This window comes from Helianthus annuus, chromosome 14 (assembly GCF_002127325.2).
Source record: "Helianthus annuus cultivar XRQ/B chromosome 14, HanXRQr2.0-SUNRISE, whole genome shotgun sequence".
Classification (NCBI taxonomy): Eukaryota; Viridiplantae; Streptophyta; class Magnoliopsida; order Asterales; family Asteraceae; genus Helianthus; species Helianthus annuus.
In genome coordinates this window covers 101,523,604-101,535,554 of record NC_035446.2, presented here as the reverse complement: position 1 = coordinate 101,535,554, position 11,951 = coordinate 101,523,604, and the positions used below count along the sequence as shown (strand labels likewise).

General features: G+C 38.2%; 1 non-coding gene across 1 annotated transcript; it reads right to left on the bottom strand.

Moving 5' to 3' along the window:
• Window positions 1-403: 403 nt before the first annotated feature.
• Window positions 404-510, bottom strand: LOC118486997. Its single transcript, XR_004880164.1, has one exon. It is a non-coding gene; the product is annotated as a small nucleolar RNA R71 (small nucleolar RNA).
• Between the last annotated feature and the right edge of the window lie 11,441 nt (window positions 511-11,951).

Genomic DNA, 11,951 nt, shown 5'->3' with positions numbered 1-11,951 from the left:
CTGTTGAAATAAAGTTTCCTCTTTGTTTTGATCCGCCTGTGGATCTATTTCGACTATTTTGTGATACTTGGATATTACAATAATATTAAGTTGAAATAAATCTTTCTTTTGCTTCCGCTGTGCATTTATATATTGTATGTTTGACTATGACGATATCAACTACGTCACGGAACCCCCACCGGGCCCACCGGTGATACGTGGAAAATAGTGCTGTGACAAAATATGTGATACCTTTCGGATCAATGGAGCATCCAACGACGCCATCCGCCTTCGAATGTTTCCATTTTCACTAAAAGACCGAGCTAAGGCTTGGCTCAACGCGCTCCCAGTTGGCTCGGTAAACACCTGGGATGAACTGGCCCAAAAGTTTCTATATAAGTATTTCCCTCCTGCTAAAACGACTAAATTAATGACTGCAATTAATACATATTCACAAGAGGATGGGGAATCCTTATATGGAACTTGGGAAAGGTTCAAGGAGCTACTAAGAAAGTGTCCTCATCACGGTCTTGCAGTGTGGCAACAAGTATCCACGTTCTACAATGGGTTGTTACCACATACAAGACAAACACTCACCTCTAGCTCCGGGGGACTTTTAGGTAATCGTCGCCCAAATGAAATATATAATCAAATTGAGGAAATTGCTCAAACCAATTTTCAGTGGCACACTCCCCGAGGCAATAAATCTATTGCCCCGGGCGCCTATAAGGTTGATGAAAGCACTTCTTTACAAGCCCAAGTCGAGGACCTTTCTTCAAAAATCAAAAAAAACTAGAAATGACAAAAACCGCCTCGGTCATGGCTTGTGAAGGGTGTGGTGGGCCACACGAAAATTGGAGTTGTATGAAAGAGTTAGATGATCAAACAGAGTCGGTAAACTACATTGATAATAGACCTAGGCCGTCGGGTCCTCCAACGGGTACCTACAACCAAGGATGGCGTAATCACCCTAACCTTGGCTAGAGAGAACCCAGCAATAGTAGTAACCCACAAAACTTAAACCAACGAACAAACTTTCAACAACCAAGAAACGAGTCACAAAATTTCTCTCAACAACAAGGTGGACGAGAAAGGCTTGAAGATACTGTATCTCGCCTCATCTCCGACACCGAAAAGAAAAACTCGGATCGATTTCAACAATTGGAATCGAATTTTAGAAATCAACAAGCTAGTATACAAAACATTGAAAAACAATTAAATCAAATAGCTCAAAATTTCTCCGAGATACCACAAGGCGCGTTACCAAGTAATACCGAACCCAACCCGAAAGCACAAGTCCATCTCATAACCTTGAGAAACCGTACCGTGGGTTCCGAAGAGGCTCCACCACCGCCAACTGAAAGAAGCACAACCCCGCCCCAACAAAAGAAGGCTTCTACACCAATTCAAGAGCCTACTAAGGCTCCTCCGGTTCCATACCCCGGTCGGTAAATTCGTCAAAATACCGATGAGCAATTTGCAAAATTCAAAGATTTATTAAAACAATTGCATGTTAATATTCCATTTATCGAAGTCCTAACTCAAATGCTAAATATTCAAAATTTATGAGGGATTTCCTCACTCATAAAAGGAAAATTGAATCATTGCAATTAGTTAACTTAGGCGAAGAATGCTCCGCCTTACTACTCAACAAACTCCCGCAAAAGAAAATTGATCCTGGAAGCTTCACAGTTCCTTGCTCAATTAGGGAGTCCCCTATTCGCAATGCACTAGCCGATCTTGGGGCAAGCATAAACCTCATGCCCGCTTCATTGTTCAAACGATTCGGCCTAGGAAAAACGAGCCCTACGAAGATGAGCATACAACTTGCCGACCGATCCGTCAAATATCCACAAGGTGTCGCTGAAAATCTATTGGTCAAAGTCAAAAATTTCGTCTTCCCGGTCGACTTTGTCATACTAGATATGGAAAAAGACGCTGAAGTCCCTCTCATCCTAGGGAGGCCATTTCTAACCACAGCACAAGCAGTGGTAGACATGAATGACGGAACACTAACATTGAAGTTTGGGGAAGAGGTAGTGAAGTTTGGGGTTGGAAAAAGAGTAGAAGACGAAGATCCGGTCAACTACATGAAGGTCATCGACTCAAGCTTGGATGATGTTCTCAGACGGTGCATGGGATGCAAAACATCCCACTTGGGTAACATATGACCAGGCTTTGGGTCTAGCCAAGGACCCTTATAAACGTGGCGCACCACGGAGGCATTCTGCGGAACTATCCTAAGTTTACTTTAGATTAAGTTTTATGTTTTCTAGTTTAGTTTTAATTTTCAGGAATAAAACACACTCGGGATGGTGAAGGATAACAAGGGAAACTTGCACCCGCGCCCCATGCACGAAAACAGGGCCATTCGACAAATTTTTCTTCGTTACAGCAAGCTCAGCACGGGCCGTGCCCGCCCAACACGGCCCCGTGCTGCACAATCTGCTGAAAATTCCCAGTTCAGGTAACTGGACACGGGGCGTGCTCACTGAACACGCCCCCGTGTCCAGGCTTCTGTTTCTTTTTACAAACTTTTGTTACTGGCACCTGAACATGGGGCCGTGCTCGGACACCACGAGGCCGTGTCTAGACGCCCAGTAACATAAAATTTTGCTTTTCACACCTTTTTATACATTCAATCAACCTAAAAACTTATTTTTGGGACACATTGAGGACAATGTGTAATTTAAGTGTGGGGCGATGCTAAAACCTTGAATCTTACAAGTCCTAATTAACAAGCCTTACACAAAACTCTATTGGAACTGCTAATTACCCCAATTTTTTTCAAAAATTTTCATTTTTTTACTTGTCTAAGTTTAAGTTGGGAATTTCAAAATTCTAAAAAGGTTAGATTTTTACAAATTTACAACCAATAGTGTCGTGATAAAAAGAACCCACATAAGAAAATTATGAAACGGCATGACAAACTTAGTTAAAATTTGATTATATATACTTGATCACATAAAAACCCATTCCCACAAAAGTGACTTTTGAGCCTTTATTGAGCATGCAAATACATATCTTTAAACTAATGCTCATTTTTGGTTTCTTGTGTGAATAGCCGCTTGCTTCTTACAAATCTAGAACTTGCCACGACGATACATTCCCGGTCCTTACCAACTTAAACCCGAGTAAGTAAATGATGGAGGCATTAGGACTAACCCTTTTTATTTCTACACCATTATTTTCCTTTTTTTTACCACCTACCCTAAATCCCCCTAGTTAATCCCTTTGAGCCTAAACCTTTTTGTTTCTTAACCCAATTCAAACACCCTTTTACCCACCTAACCTTTTTCATTTTTAAACCCTTTATTTTTAGTAACAAAGCTCGGTTTTTCTTATGACTTGAAAAAAAATTATAATATGAGGATGAAGGCAAAGAAATAAACAAACAAGTTTATCAAAAATAACTTTGTTTGAAATGCTTCATCAAAATAAAAAGTTATGAAAAATATCAAGTCTTATGAAAACCGACGCTTTTTACGCTTTTCGCCCTTTTACTAACCACTAACCCAACCACCCACCTTTAGCCCAAGCCTAACCCTTCACCCAAAAAGTCCTCTTGATATTTACAAAGGTGTATAGTTAAAAAGGAGGAGGATTGATTGCTTGGCAAGCCTACGGTAGGAGTAAGTTCCATGCCGCTCTCGAGTGATTCACTAAAAATACACCTTCGGCCGAGTGTTGAGTGATTCCCCGTGAGGTATGTGAACTTGTATATAAATGGAATTTTAAAAAAGGCATGTTATGCCCTAATAAGTAATTTGTCTTATGAAACATTTTTAATAAATCATGACGAATAGGATTGTAAATAAATAAAAATAAAACTTAATATCGAATCTTGGAAATCCCGACACTCTATGACAAGCCCAAAAACCTTCTCTTCTACCCATTCCATTTGGGAGTGTAAAGCCACATTATAAAGAGTTTTGCTTGAGGACAAGCAAAGATTCAAGTGTGGGGGTATTTGATGTGCACAAAATGCAACATATAAATTACATCAATTGTGGCATAAAACTAACCCTTTTTTAGTACTAATGTTGGAAAAGTGTGTTTTTGTCTTCCTTTTGTATTTTCAGGATTAAATGAGCTCAAATAAACAAAAGAAGCAAAAAGGCAGCTAAATCTAACAGAAATACAAGAAAAGGAACAAACGTGGCATGCCCGACCCCCCGACAGCATCTTCCCAAGCAAAACAAAGAGAACAGAACGCTGAACACGCCCCGTGCTCAGTGAGCACGGGGGGTGCCCAAGTGTCAGAAGAAAAGACAAAGTTGTAGAAGCTTCTATCGCCCACCACGGGGCCATGCTCAGCGGACACGGGGCCGTGGTCAACTATAAGATTCGCATAATCCAGGCAAATCTTGATAGTACAGATATGCTTCTGCACACGGGGTCGTGCTCAGCGGACACGGGGGCGTGGTCAACTAATGCAGACAAACTGCAAATAATGAAGAAAGAGAGGAGGATGGACACAGGGCCGTGCCCGAGCTTCTGTTCAGCCTATAAATAGGAGTGCTTGGATCACTTGCAACTCATCCCTTGGCACACCACATCTCTCACACTTCACCCACCACCCACCACCATCACAACACCATCATCCATTGTCCATCATAGATTGTGTGAGTCGTCTCGGGATCCAAGATTGATCGTAAGAGTTCTTGACAATCAAAGGCCATGTTTGCCTAAGTCTCTTACATCACTTGGTGACAAGTGTTTAGTGTAATACTTTTTTATTTTTAATCTTTTCGCACTTTTTATTTGGTTATGTATTAATGACTTTAAAAACTAGTTTCTTATGTTGAAGGTGATTCTTCCTTATCGTTTGTCTGTGGTGTCTTGGCATTATTTTACTGTCTATATAAAATAAAAGATTTTCACCATTCATATCTCCACGGTGTATATGGAGATATGGTGGCTACCTGGTCGGGGGTTAAGGGAACAGTTTGGTAAGAGTCTTGCCATTGTTCAGTGTATAGATCCTGCAAAGGACCTGGGTCAAATTTAGTAGGACCTCCTTCAATACCCATCGGTATTGGATGGCGGGGGTCCAAACTCTTTGATCCCCTCAAAAGTTAAACTACTATTAAAACTTTAACCCGGCTACTTAGGACTGTATCCCTGCTGACTCAGACTACTTAGCCGAGGGTAACGTCACCTTCAAAAGAGGGGCCTACCACATTATGCATTAATAACTTAATTAATTATCTTTCAATAATCCGACCCTTTAGGATTGTATCCTTGCTGACTCAAACTACTGGGTTGAGGGTAACGTCACATTCAAAAGAGGGGCCTACTACAATAACTAAGATAATCTCTTAAAATGTGCAAAAGTGCGGAAATAATCAAAGGTTACACTACACACGAGTCAGATCCAAGTGATTCATCTTGTCTATCTGCTTTTATTTTTGTATTATTTTTCCGCATTTTAGTTAGTTTTATTTTTCTAGTTTAAAACCTTTTTCTAACTTTTTGATTTGATTAGACGTTGAGGATAAACCGGTACTAAAAGCTCTTGTGTCCTTGGACGACCTCGGTATCTTACCAACACTATACTACGTCCACGACGGGTGCACTTGCCCATATGTGTGTTTAGTGTTAGTAAATATTGTGTTTTATTGTAGGATCGAGTAACGACCAAAACGAGTCTTTCAGAAGAGTTCTAGACCAAAACGAGAGGCGGAATCAGACGTTTCGGTGTCGGTTCAGCTTGATTTACACTAGAAAGTAGTTTAACCGTCTTGTTTATTGATATGACAACGTTTACAGACCTGTAGACACTTCAGCAGAGCTTCGCTGCTGGAATGGGAGAAGTTACAAATGAAAAGACTAAACTCCCTATTTGTAGAGTTTCTAATTCCCCTTGAAAGTGCAATGTTTCTAATTCCCCTTGAAAGTGCCATGTCTATTTCGTGGGGAATCAACATTTCATGGGAAATGATCTCTAAAACTCTATTTTCCTGAACTAAGGAACTCGATCTAACTATTTTATTACAAGACTCGATACAAGACGAAGTCGACAGACGTACGCACCAACAGACTCCCCCTCGGATGTTGACGAGTCCTAAGTGTCGAGTCTTCAACGTCTTCAGTCTTTATCAGTCTGATCGCTCTCTGAAGAATCTGACAGCGTAGGCATTCTCAAACTTTATCTCTTTCTCCTCTTCTTCAGCCTCAACATACTCCCTTCGAACAATCTCATTTACCCTCGGATGTTGATTGTAATCTGATTTCACGGGATCAAAATTGTGTCCTGGCTCTATACTCAGACTTCAGAATCCAGGCAATCCTGCACATCCTCTACCTCACAATAAATTTCACAAATTTAACTTTTGACAAATTTATATAACCAGACTCCCCCTCAAATTTATCCAGAATGATATAACAATGTTAATAATTGATGAACCACTTGTAATTAAATATTCAAAACCTTTTCTTATTTAAACACAAGCTCCCCCTCACCACATGCTCATCATGTTTAGCGCTTGGAATTTTGAAAATCAGCTCTTCAACACCAGTTGTCAAAATTCTTTTTGGATTTTTCAAAATTTATGCTAAAACACACTTAAAATTTTTTTTATTTTTGAAAAGAAATGAAATGCAATAAAGAAATATTTACAGACAATATTTTTGCGAGTTTGTGTAAGAGGATCATATCAGTTTTTGACAAGTCACAAGTACCGTTGAGCTTAGTTACACAATAAGGATTAAACAAATCACTTAGATTGCCAATATACTAATCCACTTAAATTCTCACACAAATTTCAACTGATTCTGGATATGAATTAGGTGTATTAAGGACTTAAACTCATTCATGTGTCCCACCTCTTGAATATACTCTTATATCCAGATCCCAATATTCAGTCTTACAGGTGAGTATACCACAGATGATATCTGTAAGGGGTTAAATGCGAAGAACCGTGAGAGCTCAGGTCAGAACTTCCGTTCAGCACAGAGATGATGGCTTCGACTTTTGGTGGGTCCCCTTTAGAGGATCTTTTTTACAACAGCACATGATTAGCATTTTTCAATGTTTCATCATTTTTTGTACCGAGGGCAGGCTTTTATTTCAAGCAAGCATAAAGTATTCTCCGGGGACTAGGCCATTGCTTCCGCAAAATCAGAAGTCCCGGGATAATACCCCAGATATCACTGAGCATAAAGACCTAGTATCTCAGAAAGAGGGATCTTTAAAACGAAATTTCAGGGGTTACCTATATATCCAAGTACTGTTCCCCACAAAATAAGCAAGTTTGAATTTAAGTTTATATCTCGAAAAAGCTTACTAAATGTGTAAAAACCTATCGGCATATCATCAGTGAGACCGTTTAACGCTATTTAAATGTTACATTTCTTTAGCATACTGTAACTGTCTACTGATGTACTATCATTTCCTCTTTTTCACAACAAACTCATTTTTGCATTTTATCATGTTTTTGGCTTTTTCAATTTTCTAATGTTTTTGGATTTTCTGAAAATTCTTACTCCCCCTAAAATTCACAAACATTTACAGAAAAATGAAAACAAACTATACAAGTAAAGTTGACAACTAATCATCAATTCGCCATCCACTTGGCATAAACAATCAGAACTCCTCCTTTCAACAAACTATTTTCTCATTATGATTTCAAAACACTTAAGTTTGTTTTAACCAAAATGATTTTTCCGGAAAATAAGTTTTGCTGATTTTACTACTTGTAGGTTAGGGGTTCATCACATTGTTTTTTTCAACCATTTGACAAATATAACAATTTTGAATTTTATCAACAATATCACTTGTAGAAAATCAAGAACAACTTAATGTCCCTGATTTACCACTTTGAAAGACGAAATATCACAAAAGTGAATTTCTCAAGAAAGATGCCGATTCCTGCTCCACACTTACCAACCTGGGAGCTTCGGCAAGTCGGATTTTTCAATGGAAGAAAATGTCCACCCAAGCCTGACCAGCCTTGGGTGATATCAACTCCTCTTTAGTTGGGGTGTAGGTTGCTTTTTTCGTAGCATAAAAATCTTTTACCCCTTTAACCTTTCTATCGATCATCTTCCCAAAATTTTTCTTTACATTTCCATTAAACGCTTTCTCAACATCAAATTCATTCTTCTCAGAATAAAATTGATTCGAGATCTCAACTTTCCCAATCTTTTGTTTAAAATTTTCAGTCCTCAATGATGGAAAGTTCTCATCATCCTTCGGAGGAACTGAGTTTTCACCTTTTTTAATAACATGTGGCTCCTCTGATTTTGTGGAATCAGACTCATAGCCAGATTTTACATCTGATTTCTTAACAACCCATTTTTGGTTGTTTGGTGGTTCAATTTTATCAACAACAACTTCTTTTAATTTTCCAGAAACTCCCTGTTTAGTTTTTGTTGCTAATGGACAGTTCCATGCAATGTGACCAACTTCATTGCATCTAAAACAGGTTCTGGTTTCTTTTCCCTGAACTTTGTTTTTCTTCTTCTCAACAAGAAATTCTTGATTTGATTGTCTCCAGAATGAGCTCTTCTTTTCCTCCTCAGCAGACGGACCTAAAACAAACTTTGTATTTTTAGAAATTTTCTCATTTTCATAGTTTTCTGGAGGAATAAAACCTAATCCTTTCTTTTTGAAATTACCATTATGGTTGGGTTTCTTTCGAAATTCTAAACCATAATTGCAACCCATTCTCTTGTTTATCCTTTGTTGAACCCTTGAAGTGTATTTTTTAGGTTTTTCAGAAAGATTTAAATCTTTTATTTCAGAAATATTGATTTCTGTTAATTTGAAAACCTTTTTAATCAAGTTAGTTTTAACACCTCTTATTGGAAACTCTTTATCAAAATATAATTTTTCAGAATCATTCAAAGTATATATGACTTCAAATGTTTCGTCATTCAAATTAGATTTTGACAACAAAAATTCTTTACTATAAACCCGTTTTCCCGACGATTTTGAACTCTTTTCAGACGAACTCGAACTCTCGACTGACAAACACGAACTTTCGGACTCGGACTATGACTCTGACTCCTCATCCTTATCCAACACCTGATCGACCACTCTTTTTATTAATTCGGACTCATGATCTGTGTCGGACGCTGTGAACGTGATGTCAATGTTGTCTGGTAATATATCGGTTAACTCGGACTCTAACTTTATATTGACCGCCTTTTTTACTTGTTCCTCATTCGGTTTTCTAGGCGAGTACCCTTCCCAAATTGGAGGCGGACACCTATTATAACAGACACTCTGTTTCTTACTAGTATCCTTTTTCTTCAATTTCTTGTCTTCAAATGCTTCAAAACCTGCAACAGTTGGGTAAATTCTGTCAATTATATAATCAGAACTTGTATAACTTCTCAACAATATTCTGATTCTTTCATTTTCAGCTTCCAACTCTTGCTTCCATTTTGCACATTCTTCGATGTAAAAGTTTATTTCTTTCTGCTTTGACATCATTGTTGCATTCATCATCTTCAAAGCATTTTCCCTTTCTGAGTTTGTCTTTTGTAAACTGTTCACTGTTTTGTTCAAAACATCGTACGACTCTTTTAAATTTTTGACATCAAACAACAACTTTTCTTTCAATTTTTCTGATTCACTAAACCTCTCGTCTTTTTCTTCACATTGTTTGCAAGAAACTGAACATGTAAGTCAAGGTTTTGTGACTTCAACAATCTTTTCAACCTCCACAATCTTCTCCACTTCAACTATCTTCTCCACTTCAACTATCTTCTCAACAATCTTGATTTCCTTCATTTCTTTTGCAGCTTTTCTCTCTTTGAGTTTCTTCAGTTTATCTGCAAAATAAAATTCAAAACTGTCAGAAGATAAATGAGTTTTTCCAACATTAATCTGTGCAATTTCTTCATCCTCATCACTGCTTTCTGTTGAACTATTTTCTGATGAAACAGATTCTCCATCCTGACTTTTCTCTTCATCTGATAACACGGCTATCCATTCCTTTATTAACTCTGGCTTTTGAACAATCTAAGCAATGAAAGCTTGAACATTAGAATCAGCTGGAATGTACTTGTCCCAGCTAAATCCTTCAGCCATTTTCTCTTCATCTTGATCAATGATGCCATAATAAGCCTTCTTGTTCGCATCTTCGATCATTTTTCCATGTGCAGTTTGTGAATCCTTTTGTTGATGCGGTTGATGAGTTATTTGCTGATATATTGCCTTCCGATAGTAATCATCTTTTCCGAAAGGATTCTTTGCTCCACTATTCTCCTGATTTTTGCACTCTCTTTTAAAATGACCTTTCTCCCTGCATTTAAAACAAGTAACTTTAGATTTATCAAAACCTAAAGCTAAAAGATGAGCATCCAAAAAGACATTTCTTCCTGTAATCATTTTGAACTTTTCAGCTCTTCTCAGAACACTTGCTAAAGCCCACTTTATATCCATAAGGTCCAATTCCTCTTCATCTATCTGGTCATAATCTTCCTTTGTTAGCATCGGATCGCCAATTCTCCCAGCAATCAATCCTTCATAAGATTCCAATGCAGTGACCAACAATGCCATATGACTTTTCACAACTTCTTCTGAAAAATTTTATCCATTTTGAAGATGTAATGCCACATTGCACTGAATCATATGTCCACTACCAGCAGTTGCACTTTGAACACTTGGAGGATTAACATTTTGAAATCCACTAGTGTTAACTGAACTTTGACTGACTGATCCAGATGAATTTCCTGCACTAAACGCGGTTTGGATCTTTGGACTAGCTTCAACAGTTTGAACATTCCCTTTGTAGTACAGTTTGATATCTTGTTGATGACTTGAGCTATTCATTCTTGCAATCTTCTGCTGTTCTAGATCATGTGCCTCAAGCTTTTCAATAAACTGTCCGATTGACAATCTGCTAAACTCTACAGAATTCTTTAAGATCATGAGATAAGTACCCCATTCTTTCTGCGGTAAAGCATCCGCGAACTTCTCAACCCATTCTGCTGGAGTTTTAGTAATCTTCAACTGAGACATAGTACGCACAAGATGACAGTATCTCTCAATGAGAGTCTTAGTAGTTTCCCTAGGCATACTTGTAAACAACTCAAACTCCTTTTTTTAGCAATGATGCTTTGCTCTTGAGCATTTATGTGCTTCCTTCGAATTTCTTTTTAAGTGCTTCCCGGATTGAAAACGCACACCCATCATGCTGAAGCAAAATGAAAATGTCTTCTTTAACAGCTTGTTGTAGGAGACTAATCATCATTTTCTCTCCTTTATAACTGTCTCTTTCTTGTTCTGTGGATTCTGAAATGATTTTATCAACTGCCAATGCTGACTGTGGTCTAACATACTTGGTTTTAATACTTTCCCAAGCTCTCAGATGATTTGCCTGAACCCAATTCTCAAAGCGATTCTTCCATCCATGATACTCCTCAATTCCCATAAGTTTCGGGGGTTTTTGCATTGTTCCAGTTTCATTTTCCAAGTTCATATTCTTAGCAATGTCAGTCGGAGTAGTCGGGGTTGTAGCAAACGCATTGTAGAATTCAGAATCCATGTTTCGGTATCGAAGAATTTCTCAAACAAGCTTTCAAACGAACTGGTTCACCTCGTAAAACACCTGTATCACCTGTAGAACCTGTAGACAAACAAACAAACAAAACACAATCAGTTTAAAGACTTATCAATTAACAGAATAAGACTGGTACTCGAACTGGTGATTATTCTGTGTGGACTGAGGTTTAAATTGTCAAACCGTGCAGACTCCTATGACCTGGATCCAATTCAAATGACCTGACCCTATTACATGCAAACTGATGGACTTTCAAACAATCTGATGAACTTTTGATAACTTGGAACTCCAAACCGTGCGAATTGGAACTAACTTTCAAGCGAAATGATGACTTTCAAACGAATTGGACCTTTTCACGTGACCTGACCACACTAAACGAACCGGAATACAACTCAAACCATGTGTACTGACATGACCTCACACGATCTCATGCGATCTGATGATTTTAACCCACTT